The following is a 21,357-nucleotide window of genomic DNA, read 5'->3' as shown; positions in this document are numbered from 1 at the left end:
TTTTATGAGGGGGCGGGAACTTGTTGGTAAACAGTCTTAAGGGCTCAGTCTCCAATACTGCACGGAGATGAGAAAAGAGGTCTCTTTAAATGCAATGCCCAAGCCAACTAGAGATAAAAATACAATGAAAACAGATTAAAGAAAAACACTATGCCACCAATAACCATAGAAAAGAAAGGCACAAAAATAATTTAGAATGATCTATGAAGCAAAAAAATTGAAACTAAAAGAATGGAATAAAGAAGAGGAGGCAGAGAAAGGAGAAAAAGAAGCAGGAAAAGCAGAAGAAAAAGAAGTAGAACATGAAAAAAAGGAAGTGAGCAAGAGATCATTTGACTACAAAAATAAAGAAAAAAATAAAACTAAGAAAAACATTTTTGAGTTTGAAATATATATTGACTTTGAACACCACCTTGTCAATAAAATTTAATTAAAAAAAGAAATATATATTGAATTTTTCTATACATTGAAATGCACATCCAAGCCATCAGATAATGAATTTGCTTCTGCATATTCTATAAAGGGAACATTTGCAGATTCCTCCTTTCTTTATTACTTTATCAAAGCTCTTATTAAACATCTGACATAAAATAATCTTATACTCTTACTGGTGGGCTAGAGAGATTTGCAGTTTTCATTTACCTTGAGGTTAATTGGGAAAAAATCTGTGAGATTCTTATCTCCAGTTAACTGCTAAAAGGCCAAAGTAGAGCTGTGGCTCAAATGATAGAGCACTAACCTTGAGGGTAAAAACTCAGGAAGAGAACCCAGACCCTGAATTCAAGCCCCAGGATCAGTACACATACACATACAATAATGAATTGCAGATGCTTCTTTCTTGTTCCTCTAATGTGACTACCCGGTTCTTTTTAGTGTGTATGATTTGGAGGAGGCAGATACAGCATCACAGGCTTGAGTCTATTGTAATTCTTCTGTTTCCATTGTGCCATTTGGAGCCAGTGAATGTCAACTGTCATTCTTTTAACCAGTCCTGGAACTTGAACTCAGGGCCTGAGCACTGCCCCTCGCTTCCTTTTTGCTCACAGCACTCTACCACTTGAGCCACAGTGCCACTTCCACCTTTTTCTGTTTATGTGGTACTAAGGAATTGAACCCACAGCTTCATGCATGCTAGGCAAGCACTCTACTGCTAAGCCACATTCCCAGCCCTCAATTGTTATTTTTAGAACTGAATTCACAATAGATTCCTCTCTTTGTGTTTTGGAAGCTGTGTTGGATCCCAATAAGCCTGTGGCCTGTGAGCTGGGAAGTTTCCCACTTTCTCCAGAGGCCTCCCAGTTTGTACATGTAGCAATGCAAATGTCTCAACTAAAGGTTATTTTCCCTAAGTACATCAGAAAATAAGTGAAGCACACAGAGCAGAGTTCTGCACTGAATGGGGAGAACCCAGTGCTGGTCTCAGCACTTTCAGACCCTTCCCTTTTCACCCTGCAAGAAGAGCAGAAGCTATGGAAATCTAGCATTCTATTAGACTTGTGGTCAGAGCTTTTAGATATACCTGGCAGCAAACCCAAATCATGCAACAGGGAAGCAGCTCCAGAGACTGAATATCTGCTTACATGCCAGAGCTCCCAGTTTCTTCAGTAATCCCTGAACAGTGGGGTGTGAGACTCCTTTTCACAGAGGGTGAGTGTAGGGAACTCTGAAGCTGAGCTGTGAGACCTGGAAAAGGTTTGAGAGGTTGGAATGCCACCTCAACAGTACTTGAAACGGTGAAAACTGGCCTTGGAAAGGTTGAAATAGACAGCTCTGGGGAGGCTAGAAGGCCGCCTCCTTAGATAGAGCTGGACCTTGAAAGACAGATAAAGTAGAAACCCTGTTTGAATGATGCCTGGGTTGTAATCTTCTCTCCCAAAACAATAAGAGAGTCATTTATTGACATAAATTCTGTTTGTCTCTATGACTGTAATAACAGTATAGATGCCTTATTTTCTGCATGTGCCCATGGTAACCTTCTCTGTACTAAACCTCAAAATAATAAGCTTGCATATGGAAACTCAGGATTCAGAAGCCAGTGAGCACCGAAACCTCTAGTCCCCACTATCTTTACTTTCTGCCTTTTCTCATTCTTCTCCTCTGGTATCCAGTTGTGTTGTCCCAGGTTGTGGGTAGCAACAGGTAAAGCCACTAACTACTGCACCTTCCATATCCCAGGCTCCCTTGCAACTTAAACTTCTTAAGCTTCTCAGCAGATCTGTGTTCTGACTTTCTCACTGTCCACAGCTGCCTCTCATGGCAAAAAAAAAAAAAAAAAAAAGATTGCTCTATCTGGCTGTAACCTTGTTAAGCCCTATATAAGCCCACCCCAAAAAACAGTCTTTGCACAATCTCCAATCCTGCCGGAAAGTCTATGCCCCTCACTGTTCCTCAATAAACAGTCCTTGCCTGTTGAGGATGGAGTCAGGCCTATTCCTTTTTTGTTCTATTCCATTTTCCTAACAACTAGGGCTGCCAGACTGTTGTCTCCAAGGCTGCCTGCACTACTCAGCTCTGACCTGTAGTTGTAGCTTTGAGTTCCCCTCTCCGCCAGGGAGTTTGGGTTGGAGTTTAGCAAAGACTTCTTGCTTTCTATAACCTTTCAGTTTTCCCATGTTTCCCGGTTATCTTGCCATCTGTTTCTACATTTCCTTCTTCATCCTCTCTTTCTCTCATTGGAATAGTTTTTCCTTTGTTATCTAGATCCTTCCAATTCACAGAGTCACAGAGGAATCTTCTCATCCAGTATTTTATCTCAGAACCTTTCATGGAAAGCTTTTAATAATAATACATTAACAGTTACTTACACAACTTCTCTGAAATTCCTCCTATCTTCAGACTACTTTAAAATCAAGTCATAGTGAAGAGTTAAAGTAAACCCCATTTTCAGGTAGCCCCTGTTTTGTTGTCTGTTTAAACTTTGAGTAACCCAGGCCACCAATTATCCCGGCTAGCAGGATAAGCTTATTAGGACCCAGCCGGTCAGGAAACTCCCTGCTTAACTCTAACTGCCTGGGAATGCTTAACTCTAACCTCCCAGAATGCCTCCAGCCCTGAGCCAATCAGATTTGTACCCGTATCCTAATCTTGCTTGAACACCTGATTGCTGTAACTTGGTTTTTTGCCATTATAAGCTCTGTGAAATCTCAGCTCGGGGCCTTCCTCCTAACCTCCGCTGTGTTGGTGGGTAGGACGAGGCCCGACCTGCAGCTCGCCTGAATAAAGCCTTGCTTTTGCATTTTGGAACGTCTGGCTCTTGGTGGTCTTCTTGGTGGTCTTCTCGCGACTTGGGCATAACAATAGTTTTTAGAATCATATTAAAAATTTGAATTTGTTTCTGTGTGTTCTTGAATTTTTAAATCAAAAATTGGGAGTGATCGAGTCATCGAATATTGCCCTGAGTCTATTTCAAACAGAAATGCACAAGACTAATTTCATAATAAGAAGCATAGAGTTGCTTCTCAAGCATTTATGTTCTCAAAATCTCCCAGAGATCTTATTAAAACAGTTTCTCAGGCAACAACAATTTCCGATTTACCTAGTGGTTTAGGGTGGGGAATTGCATTTCCAATAAGTTCCTAGGTAGTGTTCCCATGTCATCACTAATCCAATATTCTTTTGTTTTCACAGTCAAATAGATTTTGCTGATAGCTTCAAACTCTTTGGGTCTCACTAGTTATTTTTATACCTTTCAGAGCTGTTGACTCTAGGCAGAGGGAGAGAAGAAACATAAACTTGGAGGAATCATGTTAGAGAGATGGGCTCCTGTGAGACACAGGAACATGGTAATAAATCACTGGATATTGAGCCATTGCCTCTAACACTCTCAGCCATTCTTAGCACTGAAGAGGCTTTGGGTTGAACTTCTCTAAAGATTTAAATCACTGTGGAAATACTTGTCCAAAGTATGTAGTGATAATCAGCCTCAGATTCTCTGTCCCCCTGCGTGAGCAGTGATTTGTTCCCAGTAATGGATAGAGAAGTGATGTGGATTTTTTTTTTTTTTTTTGCCAGTCCTGGGCCTTGAACTAAGGGCCTGAGCACTGTCCCTGGCTTCCTTTTGCTCAAGGCTAGCACTCTGCCACTTGAGCCACGGTGCCACTTCTGGCTGTTTTCTATATATGTGGTACTGGGGAATTAAACCCAGGTATGTATATGAGGCAAGCTCTCTTGCCACTAGGCCATATCCCCAGCCCCAGGATAGAGAAGTGATTAGGGAAGCCAGAGGAATAGCTAATGTTTGTCATTTATTTGTTATCTTTATTTATCTGTTTATTTTATTTATCCATTTATTTATTTATGCTAATACTGGAGTTGGAACTCAGGGCCTACATATTGTTCCTTAGCTTTTTTGTCTTAAGGCTGGCACTCTGCCACTTGTGCCACAACTCTGCTTCTGGCCTTTTGATAGTTAATTGGAGTCTCACCTACTTTCTTGGCTAGCTTCAAAGTATAATTTTCACATATCAGCCTCCTGAGTAGCTGGGATTACAGCCATGAGCCAATGGTGCCTGGCCTGACTTAATGATAGATAAGTGTGTGTGGAATCCTGCCCCGGGTGGTGCCAGCTTTGGTAGTGATTCATAGTGACTGACCTTTAGTTGATGCTACAGGTGAGTGTCACAATCCCTCTTTGGAAAAACTGACAGCCATGGCTCCCTGGGTCACCACAGTCTGAGAATCTGTTCCTAAAACTAACAGGAGAAAATAGAGTTATCATTAAAACTCAAGGGTCACCCTGAGACGTCCCAAGGATTCAGACTCTCTTCCCTGAATCTATGCTGTAAATCAAGAACCAGAGGAAATACCCAGGCCCCGAGATCAAGCCCCTGATTGGCGTTTTTTAAAGTATATTAATTTTATATTTATGTCCAAAATATTTACCCCCAAAGAATTTTCTTGGGGAATTCTTTTTCTCATTTACTTAGTAAGTAACCCATTATTTAATTTTAAAAAATCATAAAATGAATTCCTGCTAATGCAATTTCTTATCTAAGGAACAAAGTTTACTTGTTCTAGAAACAGGTGACAATTCAGAAATGGTACAAGCAAATAGGATGATATTTCTAGTATATGAACTCTGGTTTCTAATGTTTGATTTGTTCCTCTTCAATGTAAAAGTCTATCGACTGTGTTTGGGCTTCGACATCCTTTCATGTTTAGTTGTTTTAAAAATAGTATATGCTTCTTCCCATAATGCTGCAAATTCCCCCTCAAATACTTCTTTCCATAATGCCCTAGGCTCCTGATTAACCAGTGAAAAGAACCCAAGTAGTACATGATCAAGCCGTCAAGCAATCAATGCAAAGCCCAGGGGAGGAGATATGGGAGAAGGCTGATACTATACTGTCCTGAGAGAACTCCATTGGGCTCTTCTTTGAGGTCCCTCTCCTGAAAGTCCCCCTACTTTACTTGCTTTTACTTTCAAATCAACTTGCTCTGTCTTAAGAGAAAAAAAAGGATTATAGTGTGTGGGCCTGAAATTCAGTTTCTAAAATAACATATGTGATAACACTTATGACAATGTATAACATTTATAATAACCTAGTTGAAGTGACATCCTTGTACTTGCATAAATATTTAGCAGCTCTTGGACCCCACAATATGGATTGTGATTCACTCTGAAAGTTCTGTGACATACTGTCACTATGGTGATATGATTATACATATTTTCTTTGTTACTGAATGCCACTATCTGTGCTATTTTCAAAGCTCACACATAACAGAGAGTTTTCATAGCACATTGCTTTCATTCCCATAGTTTCATTATGGGGAACTTGTGTTTCTGTACAAAAGGTATGTTAATATTATCCATTGAATGCTATCCTTTCAAATATTTCTCAAAATATTTTATTTACAAGTATTCCATTATATTGTATAGATAGTTATGTAATGTTTTATAGTTATAGTTAGATTTTATCATTATATTTTATTCATTTGAATTTGTGTGTGTGTGCGCACACGCACGCGGTAGTACTTGGGCTTGAATTCAGGGTCACTCACTCTCACTTGACGTTTTCACTCAAAGGTAGCACTCTATACTTCCAACTCTGCCTTTATGCTGGTTAACTGGAGATAAAAGTCTTACCTATTTGAATATGTTGGCTTTGACCATGATCCTCAGATCTAAGACTCTGAGTAGATAGCAACCAGCACCTGGTTCATTTCCATTTTCTGTTAAAACCTTTGTCTTTATATTTTTCATTTACATATAATAAATATATATATATTTCTGTATCTATATTCCTTTCACTTTAGATTTTTCCTAAATCATATATGTATACATATATTGCTAATATATATGTTATATATAAGGAATACATATAATAAATATATATGATTATATATTTTATATACAGGAATATTATACACACATACATACCATTAACATATCCCTAAAGAGATATCCCCTGGGACAAATAATACAGGTTTCTTTTGTGTGTATGTGTGCCAGTACTGGGGCGTGAACTCAGTACCAGGGCACTCTCCCTTCTTTTGCACTCAAGATAGTGCTTTACCACTTAAGCTGCCATCCCATTTCTGGCTTATTTTTGCTGGTTAGTTGGAGATTAAGAGTCTGGCAGGTTTTTCTGCCCAGGCTGTCTTCAAACTACAGTCCTCAGATCTCAGCCTCCCAAGTAGCTAGGATGTGACCACCAGCAATCAGCTATGTATAGATTTATATAATCTAAGTTCTGTTTTATTGAAGTTATTAGCTTCAGAAAATTGGAATGAATCCAGGTTGGTGATATTTTAAGGTATTTCACATGATAAAGTCGCTACTCCCCCCCCGCCCCCCCCCCACTTTAATCAGGCTTACATCCAGGCTGCACAGATAGTTGCTGGGGTGACTAGTCCCCAAGACAGGCACATTTCATTAATTCATCAAACAGCAGCCACTTTGCCTGTCAGTTCACCTTGAGGGCCTTTCCAGGGTTGGCCAAGTAAAGGGAAGTTTATTGCTTATATAACCATCACAGGGCAGTGGGCTTAGTGACCTGGCATCTGGGTCGTCTTTGAGGACAGTAAAGCACTGGCCTTACTGGTCACTAGATCACCAGATGCACACATTTCAAGGCAAGTGACAGTGTGAAGGTAGTGGAGGAGGAAGTCCACACATTTGGACTTTTCAAGCTCCTCAGAGGACTTCATCTGGAGGAAACAGGCCTATTTTGGGTCAGAGACTGAAATGTGGTTTAAGATAAGCAACCTGGCTGGATGCAAGTGGCTCTTGCTACTTAGGAGGCTGAGACATGAGGATTGCAATTTGAAGACAGCCGGGGTCAGGAAAGTTTGTGAGGCTCTTATCTCTAATTACCAAAAAGCTGAGAGTGGAACTGTGGCTCAGGTGGGAGAATGTTAGTCTTGAGCTAAAAAGTTCAAGGACAATGCTCAGGCCCTGAGTTTTGAGAGGGGGGGAAGGAAGGGGGGTGAGCTAAAAAGTTCAAGGACAATGCTCAGGCCCTGAGTTTTGTGAGGGGGGGAAGGGTTGGGGGCAGAGAAGAAACCTGCCCTTATCTGCAGCCTCTCATCCAGAGAATTTACTTTTCTTCCCAATGACTCATCATGAGGTGGTTGGTTAGAATAGGAGAAAAGAAGGGGCTGATCTCAGGGTAGTCACTTGATCATCAGAAGCACTACGAAGCAGCTGACAGTATGAAAACAGTGGCAGTGGAAATACATACATTTGAACAAAAAATTTTTTTAAAGAATGAAAAGTCAACATCCATTTCCTATTGCCCTAGAGCCATCAACACACCCTCTCTAGAGTCAACCCTCCTGTCTAGCTCTTTCATCTGCCATATAATCAACATCACTGAGGGCTTGGGAACTGCGTCATCTTTCTTAAATCTTTACCTTCATTTAGTTATTTTTAGACTTACAATATATAAATATAGGCATATTGTAGTTCTAGCAACACAGTACAAAGAATTACGAACAGAGGAATGACACGGCCTCACCTGGGTCTGTGTGTCTCTGAATGGGGTTTGGGGCCAGGGCATCAGGCACCAGCACCCGTACTGTCACTGTGTCTTCTGACTTTCTATACCATTTGCCCACATGATCCACATGATGGGTGTGTTAAGTGCACAGATCAAGTGCTCCATGATCTTCCTGAAGCCCCACTCTGACTGAGATGGCTCTGCTTGGAAACCGGCAAACAGGGCGAGAAGCTCCAAATAAATTAATTATTTTCCTTTGAATTTTATGCCATTAAGCTAATACATCGCTTTTTACTTTTTTTTTATTATCTTAAAGTAGTTGTACAAAGAGATGTCAATTCAATGGGTCAGTTTACAAGTTCAAAGCATCTTGATGAATGTCACCCCTTTCAGTGTTCTTCCCCATCTCTCATCCCCATCCATCCCCTCATAATGCTTCTACATTTATTTTACAAATACATTTTCTAGTTTCTTCTCTGATCAACTATTTCCGAAGAAATTCTACCAAACATCGTCAGAGGAACAGAAAAATTCTAGTCCTTCCTTTGCACCAGAAGTTACCAATGTGTGATGCAACTGAAGGTACTGTGGAAATTGTTATCAAATTGTATCGGGAACAATAATTGTAGATAATCCTGTGTCCTAATAATATGTAAGAGAAAACTATGAAGAGTTTCAACAGTAGTGTGTGTGTGTGTGTGTGTGTGTGTGTGTGTGTGTGTGTTCTGGTCCTAGGGATTGATCTCAGGATGTAGGTGCTGTCCTGAGCTTTTGTGCCCTAACACTCCAGCCACAGTTCCACTTTCAGCTTTTTGGTGGTTAATTGGAGATAAGTGTCTCATGGACTTTCCTGCCCGGGCTGGCTTTGAACTGTAATCCTCAGATCTCAGCTTCTTAAGTAGCTGTGATTACAAGCCTGAGGCATGGTGCCCAGCTTGCAACTATATTTCTAATTTCACCGTTTTTCTTTAATTTCACAAGTTTTAATTTTTCTAACCAGTAGTGCTGTGAAAACAAATTTTGAAAATGCACTATAAAATCATTTTCTTTTTAATTAATAGTAGCATTTTCAGCTCATAAATTATTGATTGTTAAACATTAAGAAATGAGACATTCTAGTAACTATAGATCCAAATTGTTACTTTTATTTTACTTGGTTTGTGCCAGTACTCAAGATAAAACTCAGGCCCTCATGCTCTCAACTTAGCTTTTTTCACTCAAGAGTGGTGCTCTACCACTTGAACCACCACACCTCCACTTAAGTTTTTGCTGATTAACTGGAGATAAGAATCAGATTTGTAGGGGCTGGGGATATGGCCTAGTGGCAAGAGTGCTTGCCTCGTATACATAAGGCCCTGGGTTTGATTCCTCAGCACCACATATACAGAAAATGGCCAGAAGTGGCGCTGTGGCTCAAGTGGCAGAGTGCTATCCTTGAGCAAAAAAGAAGCCAGGGACAGTGCTCAGGCCCTGAGTTCATGGCCCAGGACTGGCCAAAAAAAAAAAAAAAAGAATCAGCACAACACAGCAGCAAGTCACTATCCTGCAGAGAAAGAGAAAGACACAGAACCTACCCACCGCCAAGCACAGGGAAGGGGACCACCTCAGCAACAACTGAGACAGTCACGCTCACCTATCAGGCAGTAAGATTCAACAGCCAAACTCAAACCCAGAGCCAGGTCACAAACAAGTCTCCCACTGACAGATGAGTGGGAACCAGCACAAAGCCAACACAAGGAAGCTACTACAGATCTCCAGATGCGCAAATCACAAAGAAATATTACAAATTACATCAAAGGGCAAGCCAACTCGCCAGCTCCAAAAAGCAGTACAACCGAAGAGGAGATGGAGAATAAAAAAAACAACTGAGGCTATGATAGCAGAAATGATGGAAAGCCTCAGGAACGAATTCAGAGAACAATTCCAGGAGTTTAGAATGGAACTCTGAAAGGACCTCCAGGAAGTCAAGAAATAAATGGAAGCAAAAATGGATACAGTGCAAACCTCAGTTAAAGAAGACCTTAACATCCTGAGAAGTGAAAGGCATGAAAAAATAGATTTAAAATACAGCTCTTTAAAGGAAGAAATTTCCACAATTAGAGCTGATCTGGCAACCATAAATAGCTCCCTGGCATCCATAAACTCCACACTTGAATCCACAGCACAAAGAATTGACCATATTGAATCCTGAATCTCTCTCTTGGATGATGATGCAGCCGATAAGGACCAGAAAATTACCATACTCCAAGAAACGGTAAAGCTCCAGGGCAGACTAATCCAGGAGCTAGTGGACAAAGACAAGAGATATAATCTGCGCATAATTGGAATAGAAGAAGGAGCCAAATACCAGAGCAGAAGGCTTCAACATATTTTCAATAAAATTATTGCAGAAAACTTCCCCAATCTCACAAGGGACCTCACCCAGGTAACTGAAGCCTATAGGATGCCTGGCAAACCAGATCCTAGAAAATCCTTGCCCAGGCATATAATAATCAAGACTTCAGATCTCAAGAATAAAGAACAAATTTTGAATGCAGCCAAAGTGAAGAAAGAGATTTATTACAACGGGAAAAGGATCCGAATAACAGCAGACCTCTCCACACAAACCTACCACGCATGAAGAGAGTGGAAGAACACAATCCAAGTCCTACAGGCCAACAATTGCCAACCTAGAATCAAATACCCAGAGAAGTTAGAGTTCATATTCAAGGGAAAAACCAGATCTTTCCACAGCAAAGAGGATCTAAAGGAGTGTGTGAATAAAAAAACCAGCCTTACAACAAATTCTAAGAGGGGAATCCCACCTAACAACTCGTACAGGACACACAGACAGAAACAGAAAGAAACTATAATAGCCAAAGCCCAACAGAAAGAGCAGCTCATTAAAGACAAGAAAAAAAAAAGGAGAGGAAAAACAGCCTAACAGGAAAATGGAAAGGGAAAAAACACTCTTATCCTCGATCTCTTTGAATATAAACGGTATAAACTCTTCCATAAAGAGGAGCAGACTGGCAGAGTGGATCCGCAAACAAAAAGTTGCCATCTGTTGTCTACAAGAGACACACCTTACAGCAAGGGATAAAAACAGGCTCCGAATGAAAGGATGGAGCAAGATCTTCCAAGCAAACGCACCTACCAAAATGGCAGGAGTAGCCATCCTGATCTCAGACAAGCTGGACTTCTCATTAAAATCAACTCAAAAAGACAAAGAAGGACACTACATTTTAATACAAGTTAAAATCCAGAATCAAGACATCACAGTGATAAATGTATACTCACCAAACAAAAGAGGCCCTACATATGTCAAGCAAATTCTCACAGAACTACAGAATAAGATAGACCCAAACACAATCATAGTGGGTGACCTTGATACCCCACTCTCTCCAAGAGACAGATCCAACACCCAGAGGATTAGCAAGGGAGTTGAGGACCTAAGTAACACCATATCCCAAGTGGATCTGACAGATCTATACAGAATCTTTCACCCTAGAGAGACCCAATACACCTTCTTCTCAGCACCCCATGGATCATACTCCAAAATAGACCATGTCATAGCCCACACAAAGAACCTCAGCAAATACAAAAGTATAGATGTCATCCCATGTATTATATCTGACCACAGTGGAATAAAGGTAACCCTCAATAACAATGGTTACTACAGAGGCTATACACACTCTTGGAGGCTAAACTCCTCACTGTTATCTAACATGTGGGCCACAGACCAAATTAAGGATGAAATTTACGAATTCATAAGCCACAATGACAATGAAAATACATCACAATGAAACCTATGGGATACAGCTAAGGCAGTGCTGAGGGGCAAGATCATCGCCCTCAGCACTCACATTAAAAGAATGGAAACAGAGCAGGTGAATAACCTCACGATGAAACTAAAACAACTGGAGAAACAAGAAATGATTGAATCTAAAATGACTAGGAGGAGAGAGATCACAAAGATAAAAGAAGAGATAAATCTGATTGAAAATAGAAAGACCATTCAACAAATAAATAAGACTAAAAGCTGGTTCTTTGAGAAAATAAATAAAATTGACAGACCCCTCGCAAGACTTACAAAAAAAGAAGAGAAGAGACTCATATACGTAAAATCAGGGACTCCACCGGAAAAATTACAAGTACACACGATATTCAAACAATCATAAGGAACTATTTCCAGAATCTCTACTCACTAAAAAACAATAATTTTACAGAAATGGATCAATTCTTAGAGAAGTTTAAACTGCCCAAACTGAACCAAGAAGAAATAAATCAACTAAATAAACCAATCACTTACAGCGAGATATAGGGGGTAATCAAGAGGCTCCCAACAAAGAAAAGCCCAGGCCCAGATAGATTCACCAACGAATTCTATAAAACCTTTAGTAAGGAGCTAATTCCAATAATCCTCAAACTCTTCCATGAAATAAAAACAGAGGGAGAAATCCCAAACTCATTCTATGAAGCTAATATTATACTCATCCCCAAACCAGGCAAAGACCCAACAAAAAAAGAGAACTACACACCACTTCCAATTTTTGAGTAGCTAATTGGATATGAGTCTCATGGGGACTTTTCTGCTAGGGTTGGCTTCAAACTGCAATCCTCAAATCTCAGCCTTCTGAGTAGCTAGGATTATGATAGGCATGATCCACTGGTGCCCAGCTCTTTCACTCATTTACATACAGAATGATATTCCATTGTAAGGATAAATGAAAATTGACCATCCATTTCCCTGGTGTGGGACATGATGTTTTCTTTCAATTTTGGTGGCCATGGATAAAGCTGGATAAAACATTCATATGGAACACTTTATGTACTTTTAACTTTTTATTTCAATGGGATAAATACCTAAGAGCACAGATTTGCATTATTTGGCTAACATATTTTGATTCATAAATCAGAATCCGGTCAATTCCATCAATTTAGTCATCTCTACATGGGTTTTCTTTTTTTGAAAGCTTCAGTTTCTTTAAGATGTAACATAATTTAGATCTCTTTTCTTGTGTGAGCATTGGAAGTACAAATCTCTCAAGATATGATGATACGTTTCATCTGGGTTATCTAACTATACATAAAATTGCTCATATATATTTTTTTGCCAGTCCTGGGGCTTGAACTCAGGGCCTGAGCACTGTCTCTGGCTTCTTCTTCCTCAAGGCTAGCGCACTACCTCTTGAACCACAGCGCCACTTCTGGCTTTTTCTGTTTATGTCGTGCTGAGGAATTGAACCCAGGGCTTCATGCATGCTAGGCAGGCACTCTACCACTAAGCCACATTCCCAGCCTGCTCATATGTTTTTATGCTTTCATTATTCACTGGGTTAATAACGATGCCCTACTTTCATCTATTGTATGAATAATTTGAGTTTTTGCTCACCTGTATTACTTGCATAGTATGTTGGTTACTTTGTCTAGCTGTGACCTAAATACTTGAGAGAGCAACATTTTCAGAGATTCTTTTTGTTTTTTTTTTCTGTCTTAGACTGGGACTTGAACTCAGTATCTGACATAGTCATTGGCTAGTGCGCTTCCACCTGATCCATACCCATATAGTCTTTATCTGTGGTGAAACAGAATTATCACAACAGCATGAGTGTATGGAGGAGGAAGCTGTTTGCTTCCTTGTAGAGGAGGTGGGATGGGACCAGAGAAAGAGCTAGCCACCCCAAGAACACCTCCTATCCTCTCCCTCCAACTAGGCCCTACCTCCTACTGTTCACTGCCTCAAACTGTCATCATAATTACAATATATCAAGGTATTAGTCCATTCATTCCGTCAGAGCCCTAATATTCCACTCATCTCTGAAAATACCTTCATAGACATGTGCATGTGTATGCTTTATTAATCTCCTAAAGGTTTCTCAATTCAGTCAACTTGACAATGAAAATTGATCGTTATACCTCTTGTCAACTAGACATCGAAACACATTTTACTAAGCTGCAACATTCCATCCCAGGCCTCCAAAAGGTTCTGCATATCCCCTAGTACAAAATACATGTAGTTCATCTCCATAAGTCCCCATATCTTGAACAATTCCAACATTATTCTGAAACCCAAGTTCAAAAAAATTGCAACACAAGTAATACATGGGCTAATGACTTAAAGGACACTTCTCAGAAGAAGAAAAATTGGCCAATAGACATGAAAAAATGTTCAACATCACTGGCCATAAAAGAAATGCACTCCAAACAAGCCTGAGATTGCATCTCACCCCAGTTAGAATGGCCAATAAAAACAAAAACTAAAACTAACAGTAACAAATGTTGGCCAGGATGTGGCCAAAAGGGAACTCTTTTACTCTGTTAGTGGAAATGTAAGCTTGTTCAACCACTCTGGAAAGCAGTATGGAGGTTTCTCAAAAAAACTAAACATAGAGGTTCCTGTCAGCAATTCCACTCCTGGGCATTTATCCAATAGAGCACAGACAAGGTCGTACTAAAGCACAACCATGTTCATTGCAGCATTATTTACCATAGCCAAGATATGGAATCACCGCAGCTGTTCCTCAATGGACAAACTGATCAAGAAAATGTGGTATACATACACAATAGAATTTCACTCATCCATCAGAAAGAATGACATTGTACCATTTGTAAGGAAATGGAAAGACTTGGAAAAATTACCCAGCCAAACATAGGTTGCATGGTTTCCCTCATTTGTAGTAGCTAGAATGTGCCTATATATCTATAAGTAAACACACTGGGTAGTAAGCAAGGGGTTACAAATGAATTAACTGTAATAGTGTAATAGACTTTATAGAGAGCACAAATAGTATACTTTTTTTTTTTTAAAGACTAAGTAAAGCCCAACAAAATAAGTACCCGGAAATGGGTACTTTCAAGAGGGGAGAGTGGACAAAGGGGCAGAAGAATGAAGAGGGGAAGGGAGGAGAATGCAGGCAAGAATTGAGAAATATAAGGGAAGAGGTGGGTCAAAGGCAGGTAAAGATGTTGAAGTGATAACACAGATCAAGATGCATTGTATACATAAACTGTTTTGTTAAATGGCAAAAAAAAACCCCAATATATAACCTAAAATTAATATAAATGAAAGAAGGGGTGGGTTGGGATGGGTCGGCAAGAATGTTGAAAGGTGCTGCCCAGCTAGTCTCTCCTGTAATCCAAGTTACTCAGTAAACGGAGGTCTGAGGATTGCAGTTCAAAGCCCACAACCACCACCAACAAAACACATTGAAAGGGGTGACATTGATCAATATGCAGTGTATTCACAAACTGCTTTTGTGAATGGCAACCCCTTTGTACAATTACTAAAGATAATATATATATATATATATATTTTTTTTTTCTTTTAGTCAGTTGTGGGGCTTGAACTCTAGGCCTGGGCACTGTCCCTGAGTTCTTCAGCTCAAGGCTAGTGCTCTACCACTTTGGGCCACAGCACAGCTTCTAGTTTTCTGGTAGTTAATTAGAGATAAGAATCTCACGGGCTTTCTTGCCTGGGCTGGCTTTGAACCGTAGCAATCCTCAGATTTCAGCTCCCTGAGTAGCTAGGATTACAGGCATGAGCCATTAGTGCCTGGCAACAATTAAAAAACAAAAAACAAAAAACTCTGAAATTCAAGGCACCGGGTACCAATAGCTCATACCTGAAATCCTAGCTACGCAGGAGGCTGAGATCTTGAGGATCAAGGTTCGAAGCCAGCCTGGGCAGGAAGTGAAGTCTGTGAGACTCTTCAATTAATCACAGGGAAAAAAAACCAGAAGTGGTTTAAGTGGTAGAGTGCTAGCCTTGAGCAAAAGGAGCTCTGGGACTCGCAAAAGAGAAACAACAAAAATTACATACTTCCAACGTACTGTTGTAAGGAAACTCAGTTGTGAGAAAGAGAGAAGCCACCAATGTAAGAGTCCAGACTGTGAGTCTATTGGAGAGCCAATGGACTCTTCTCTCAAAGACCAGCAGCCCCAAATGCAGTTAGCACAAAGCTAATATAGGCCAAGACTACATAAGATGTGAGGAATTAAACCTAACAAAAGTGTTAAAAGCACACCATCTAGGGAAACAACCAGGAGAAAAATCAAGAGCCAATTATCTAGGGGGAGCATAGACCCACTCTCCTTACTTCAATAAAATAGCACAGAGGAACCATTCCCATTCCAAAAGGAGACCAGCAAGGAAGGATCAAAACACTAGACTGAACCCCAGGAAAGAGCACATGGGCGTGTGATGTTAATTTCCAAGGAATTTGGGTGGCCCTGCCCCTTTGGCCCTGCTGTGTGCAGCCCATTCTGGGACTGGCTCAAGAAGATCCTGTAGCTTTTCTTGGTAGATGTTCCAGACTCCTAACATCTCCAACCTCCTGAGGATGCAGCTGACATGCACTTTCACAGATATATTTGCATGTGTGCTTTATTAATCTCCTGGAGGGTTCTCACTTGAGTCAACTTGACAATCCAAATTAATTGTCATATCCTTTGTCAAGTGAAGCTGAGATTTCACCCTCAAAGCTTCACACATCACTTCTGAAAGGCTGCCTGGAGGAACTCCTATCTTGCCATACATTGCCTGGCCTTTCAGGCCTTCCTTTTGCATCTGTGTGGAATCCTGCCTTTTCCTCACAATTCTTGCATTGTGCATGCTTACAAAACCAGCCTCAGATAGGTGATGCCAAGGTCTGCTGCCAGCATCAGCAATAAGTAGCAGGGGCCCCTAACCCAGAAAAACACTTTCCTTGTGGCATACAAAGTACTCTAAAACTCTTCTTTCAAATAAGTTAAATCCTCTACACTCCTGATCCTGTGATGGCAGACCACAGCCAATTCCTCAGATACCCTTCTAGGATCTTGTTGTCCAGGTGCTAAGTATTTAAGTACTTCTTTTTAATGTTATTAATCTCTTTAACAAGCCAAGCCTCTTTGTCTGCAACTTTAACCTGTTCATTTTCCCATCAAGGAACATGTTTTTCAAATCTTTTTTGCTTTGCTTTTTGTCCCTGATCCTCAAATCCTCTAATCTGGCTAAAAATAAACAGCAACGTCTGTGCCACATCCTGAATGCTGTCTTGAAGTGCCCTCTCCAAATTCTTTTTTTTTTTTTTTTTTTGCCAGTCCTGGGGCTTAAACTCAGTGCCTGGGCAATGTTCATGAGCCTCTCTGTGCTTAAGGCTAGCACTCTACCACTTGAGGCACAGAGCCATTTCTGCCTTTTTCTGTTTATGTGGTACTGAGGAACTGAACCTAGGGCTTCATGCATGCTAGACAAGCACTCTACCACTAAGCCACATTCCCCGACCCTCTCCAAATTCTTACTCCATTATTTTTAAATTCCTCCTTACTCAAAGTCTCAAGACATGGACAAAACATAGGCAAATGTCTTTATGCCCAAATGTAATATGAATGATCTCTGTCCAATTCTCAGAGGAGTATTCAATTCCACCTGAAACCTTATGAGCATAGACTTTACACTCTGTATTTCTATTAACATTCTGGTCTTCTAAGCTTCCACCAGAATCTCCCATTAAGCTCTACTTATAGTATCCTAGGTGTTTGGTTTTATCTTTTTCTTTCTTTCTAGTTTGCTTTTCCCAACTTTCAAATTCTTCCCACCAATCAGTTCTACAGGATCCTAAGCTACACTGTCAAGTAAAGTTGCCACAACAACACTACTCTGGTATCAATTTTCTGTATTTTTACATCCCTGTGACATAGGATCTGAGGTGAATAACAAAGCACAAAAGGCTTTTACTTTCCTCACACTCTTCGAGATGTCAGCCCATAGTCTTTGGCTGTGTTGATGTGGGGCCTGTGGTGAGAGGGAACATCAGGGCAGCAGAAGCATGTGAAGGAGGGGGTTGGTTCCCTCATGGCACATATGACACAAAGAAAAGAAAACTATGCAAGAGGCCAGGGCAAAATACAATCAAGTGACCTGCTTCCTTCAACAAGGATCTGCCTCTCATAATTCCATAGAGAGCATTATAATGCCATCATATTAGGAACCTATTATATTAGTCCATTCACTAAGCCAGGGTCCTTCTGGAAATAACCTCACGGGCTCACCTGGAGTGAGCTTTACTAATCTCAGAAGTATTTCTCAATCTAATACGTTTCTATGTTCCTAGGTGCCCAGGAAGGCCCAGTCCAGAAGCCAGGTAGTGGACAACAGGGAGCATCTCCATCCACTAAAATGGTAAAGGGATTCTTCTTGGCCTGGAAATGTTGTTTGCATAAGTTCAACATTCTTAGCCACACAGTAACTACAAATCAAAACCACATTAAGAGTCTGTCTCACTCAGTCAGAATGGCAACCATCAAGGAAATAAACAACAAATGCTGAGGGGGATGTGGGGGAAAAGGAACTCACATACACAGTTGGTGGGAATATAAATTAGTATAACAACTATGGAAATTAATATAGAAGCTCCTCAAACTACAAAGAGATCTATTTTATAGAGTACACTATTGGGCATATGGAGTGTACATCAACATATAAGAAAGATATATGCATGCCCATGTTTACTACATCACAATAGCCAGACAGTATGCATGTACATACATAGATACCATGGAATATTATACAGCCATAAAGAAAAAATGATATGATTTCATTTACAAGAAAATGGATAAAATTGGAGAACATCATGTTAAGCAAGAAATGACAATTTTTCAGGGCTGGGAATGTGACTTATTGGTAGAGTGCTTGCCTAGCATGCATGAAGCCCTGGATGTGATTCCTCAGCACCACATAAACAGAAAAGGCCAGGAATGGTACCATGACTCAAGAGGTAGAGTGCTAACCTTGAGCAAAAAGAAGTCAGGAGGCGCTGGGAATATGGCCTAGTAGTAAAGTGCTCTCCTTGTATACATGAAGTCCTGGGTTCAATTCCTCAGCACCACATATATAGAAAAAGCCAGAAGTGGTGCTGTGGCTCAAGTGGTAGAGAGCTAGCCTTGATCAAAAAGAAGCCAGGGCAGTGCTCAGGCCCTGAGTCCAAGCCCCAGGACTGGAAAAAAAAAAAGCCAAATTTCAGAAAGCCAACTATTATATGTTTTGGTTTATATGTAGAAGCTACACCTAAAAACCATACATATACATATTCATAGGCATGTACATATCTATATATACCTATAATGCACATACCTATACACACATATATACACATACATACCTATAGATATATTCACATATATTTATATACGTATATGCACATTCATATATATCTATATACATACATGTATACACACATATATATAATGAGCATAGGACATGAATCTATAGGATTGGTTAGTCAGGTAAGGGAAAAGGTAGAGAGAAAAAGAATTGTGGGAGATGAATAACTACAAAAAACATTGTAAGGGGCTGGGAATATGGCCTAGTGGCAAGAGTGCTTGCCTCGTATACATGAAGCCCTGGGTTCCCCAGCACCACATATGTAGAAAATGGCCAGAAGTGGTGCTGTAGCTCAAGTGGCAAAGAGCTAGCCTTGAGCAAAAAGAAGCCAGGAACAGTGCTCAGGCCCTGAATCCAAGCCCCAGGACTGGCCAAAAAAAAAAAAAAATCATTGTAAGTGTGTGAAAATGGCATAAGGAATATAAATGAAAGCCAGATCAATAGAGTCAGAGGCAGGGAAAGGGAAAGCAATAGAGAGGTGGATATTAGCACAATATATGGCATGTATATCTGAAATATGGTGAAAACCCTTGGTGCCATTAACACACACACTACACACACACACACACACACACACACACACACACACACACACACAGAATGACAGGGAAGCAAAACAGGCTCTGTTGGGGAAGGGAATAGGTTCCAGTAGGAGTGGGGAGGGAGGGTTAACAAAGAGGATGAGTGAAGATGAATATGGTAGAAGTAGTTTGTTTGCATATATTAGAGTAGGAATAAAAAATAAATAAAATCACTTTAATTTTTCTGTGTATATGCTCGTATTGGAGTTTGAATTCAGCACCTGGGCATTGTCCCTTAGCTTCCCCACTGAGCTACACTTTTGACTTTTGGGCAGTAGATAGAGATAGGATTCTCATGGGCTTTCCTACTCAGCCTGACTTTGAGCTGTGATCCTTAGCTCTGAGCCTCCCGAGAAGCTAGGATTACAGGAGTGAGCCACCAGTACCCAGATGAAGTTATCTTAAGGAGATGGGTAAAGGAGATTATTAAGAGGGGGTGAGGGTGATCCAAATGCATTGTATGCATATACATGAGATGACAACTTCTCTTTTCTTTCTCTTTCTTTCCTTCCTCCTCCTCCTCCTCTCCTTCTCCCTTCTCCCCCCTCCCCCTCCCCCTCCTTGTTCTTCTCCTTCTGGTCCTCCTCCTCCTCCTCTTTTTTTTTTTGGTTAGTCATGGGGCTTCAACTCACGGCCTGGGAACTGTCCCTGAGTTCATTTGCTCAAGGCTCTAGTGCTCTACTACTTTGAACCACAGCTCCACTTCTGGTTTTCTGGTAGTTAATTGGAGATAAGAGTCACAGGGACTTTCCTTCCCAGGCTGCCTTTGAACCATGATCCTCATCTCAGCCTCCTGCGTAACCAGGATTACAGGCGTGAGCTACCAGCACCCAACCATGAGACTCTTAGCTCTAGTTAACACACAAAAAGCAGGCAATGAAACTGTGGCTTAAGTGGTAGGGAGCATAAATACACACACACACACACACACACACACACGCACACACACACACAGGACTTTGTGCTTTATAAACATTTGATTCTATTGGATTTCTGCTTTCTGAAAGGTGGAGGAATAGACCATTACCAACTGTTTAAAAATAAAAAAGATATTTGCAAATAGCATCACAGGTTGTAAGCTGTGTTCTAGGGGTCCTCTTCCTTGGAAGGAATGTCTCTTCATTGGATTCAGTATTGTGAAATTGCTCATGTAACTGAAGTTGAGATATATATCCTCCAGGAAAAGCTATGGGTTTGCCAATGATGTATCCTATCCTTATTTTGGGAACCTTTGAATTTACTAGTATTTCTGACATCTTTTCAAATTATCAGGAAGAACATGCAACAATTTTGTGCAATAAGTCACAACAAAATATAGTCCTCCTAATGATATTGTGTCTGTAATTGCAGGAAACCTCAAAACAGTACAAAGCTGGTAAGTAGTCTGGAGTTCTTTTTTAATGCATTTTTAAAATTATTGTAAAGGTTATGTACAGAGAAATTACAGTTAGATAAATCAGATAAAGACTACATTTCTTTTTAACAATGGCACCCCCTTCACTTGTGCTTTCTCTCAATTTTCCCCTCTGCTTCCCACCCATAAGTTGTATAGTTGATTTTTAACATAGTGTCTGAGTATCATTGCTACATTTTCCCACCCTTTTACCCTCCCAAAGACAGATAAATGAACAAATGAGATGAAAGGAAAAGAAAACAAAACAGTAACAAAGAGAAAAACCTCTTGTTTACATTTCTTAGAGTTCATTTTGAT

At 40.4% G+C, this 21,357-nt stretch overlaps 1 long non-coding RNA gene across 1 annotated transcript; it reads left to right on the top strand.

Moving 5' to 3' along the window:
- The first annotated feature begins 8,444 nt into the window (after window positions 1–8,444).
- Window positions 8,445–21,076, top strand: LOC125349399. Its single transcript, XR_007210507.1, has 3 exons — window positions 8,445–8,522; window positions 18,017–18,084; window positions 20,997–21,076. It is a non-coding gene; the product is annotated as an uncharacterized LOC125349399 (long non-coding RNA).
- Window positions 21,077–21,357: the final 281 nt, after the last annotated feature.

The sequence above is a fragment of the Perognathus longimembris genome, chromosome 3 (assembly GCF_023159225.1).
Source record: "Perognathus longimembris pacificus isolate PPM17 chromosome 3, ASM2315922v1, whole genome shotgun sequence".
In the NCBI taxonomy this organism is placed as follows: Eukaryota; Metazoa; Chordata; class Mammalia; order Rodentia; family Heteromyidae; genus Perognathus; species Perognathus longimembris.
The sequence above is the reverse complement of the archived record's forward strand: the minus strand, read 5'-3'. Positions and strand labels throughout refer to the sequence as shown.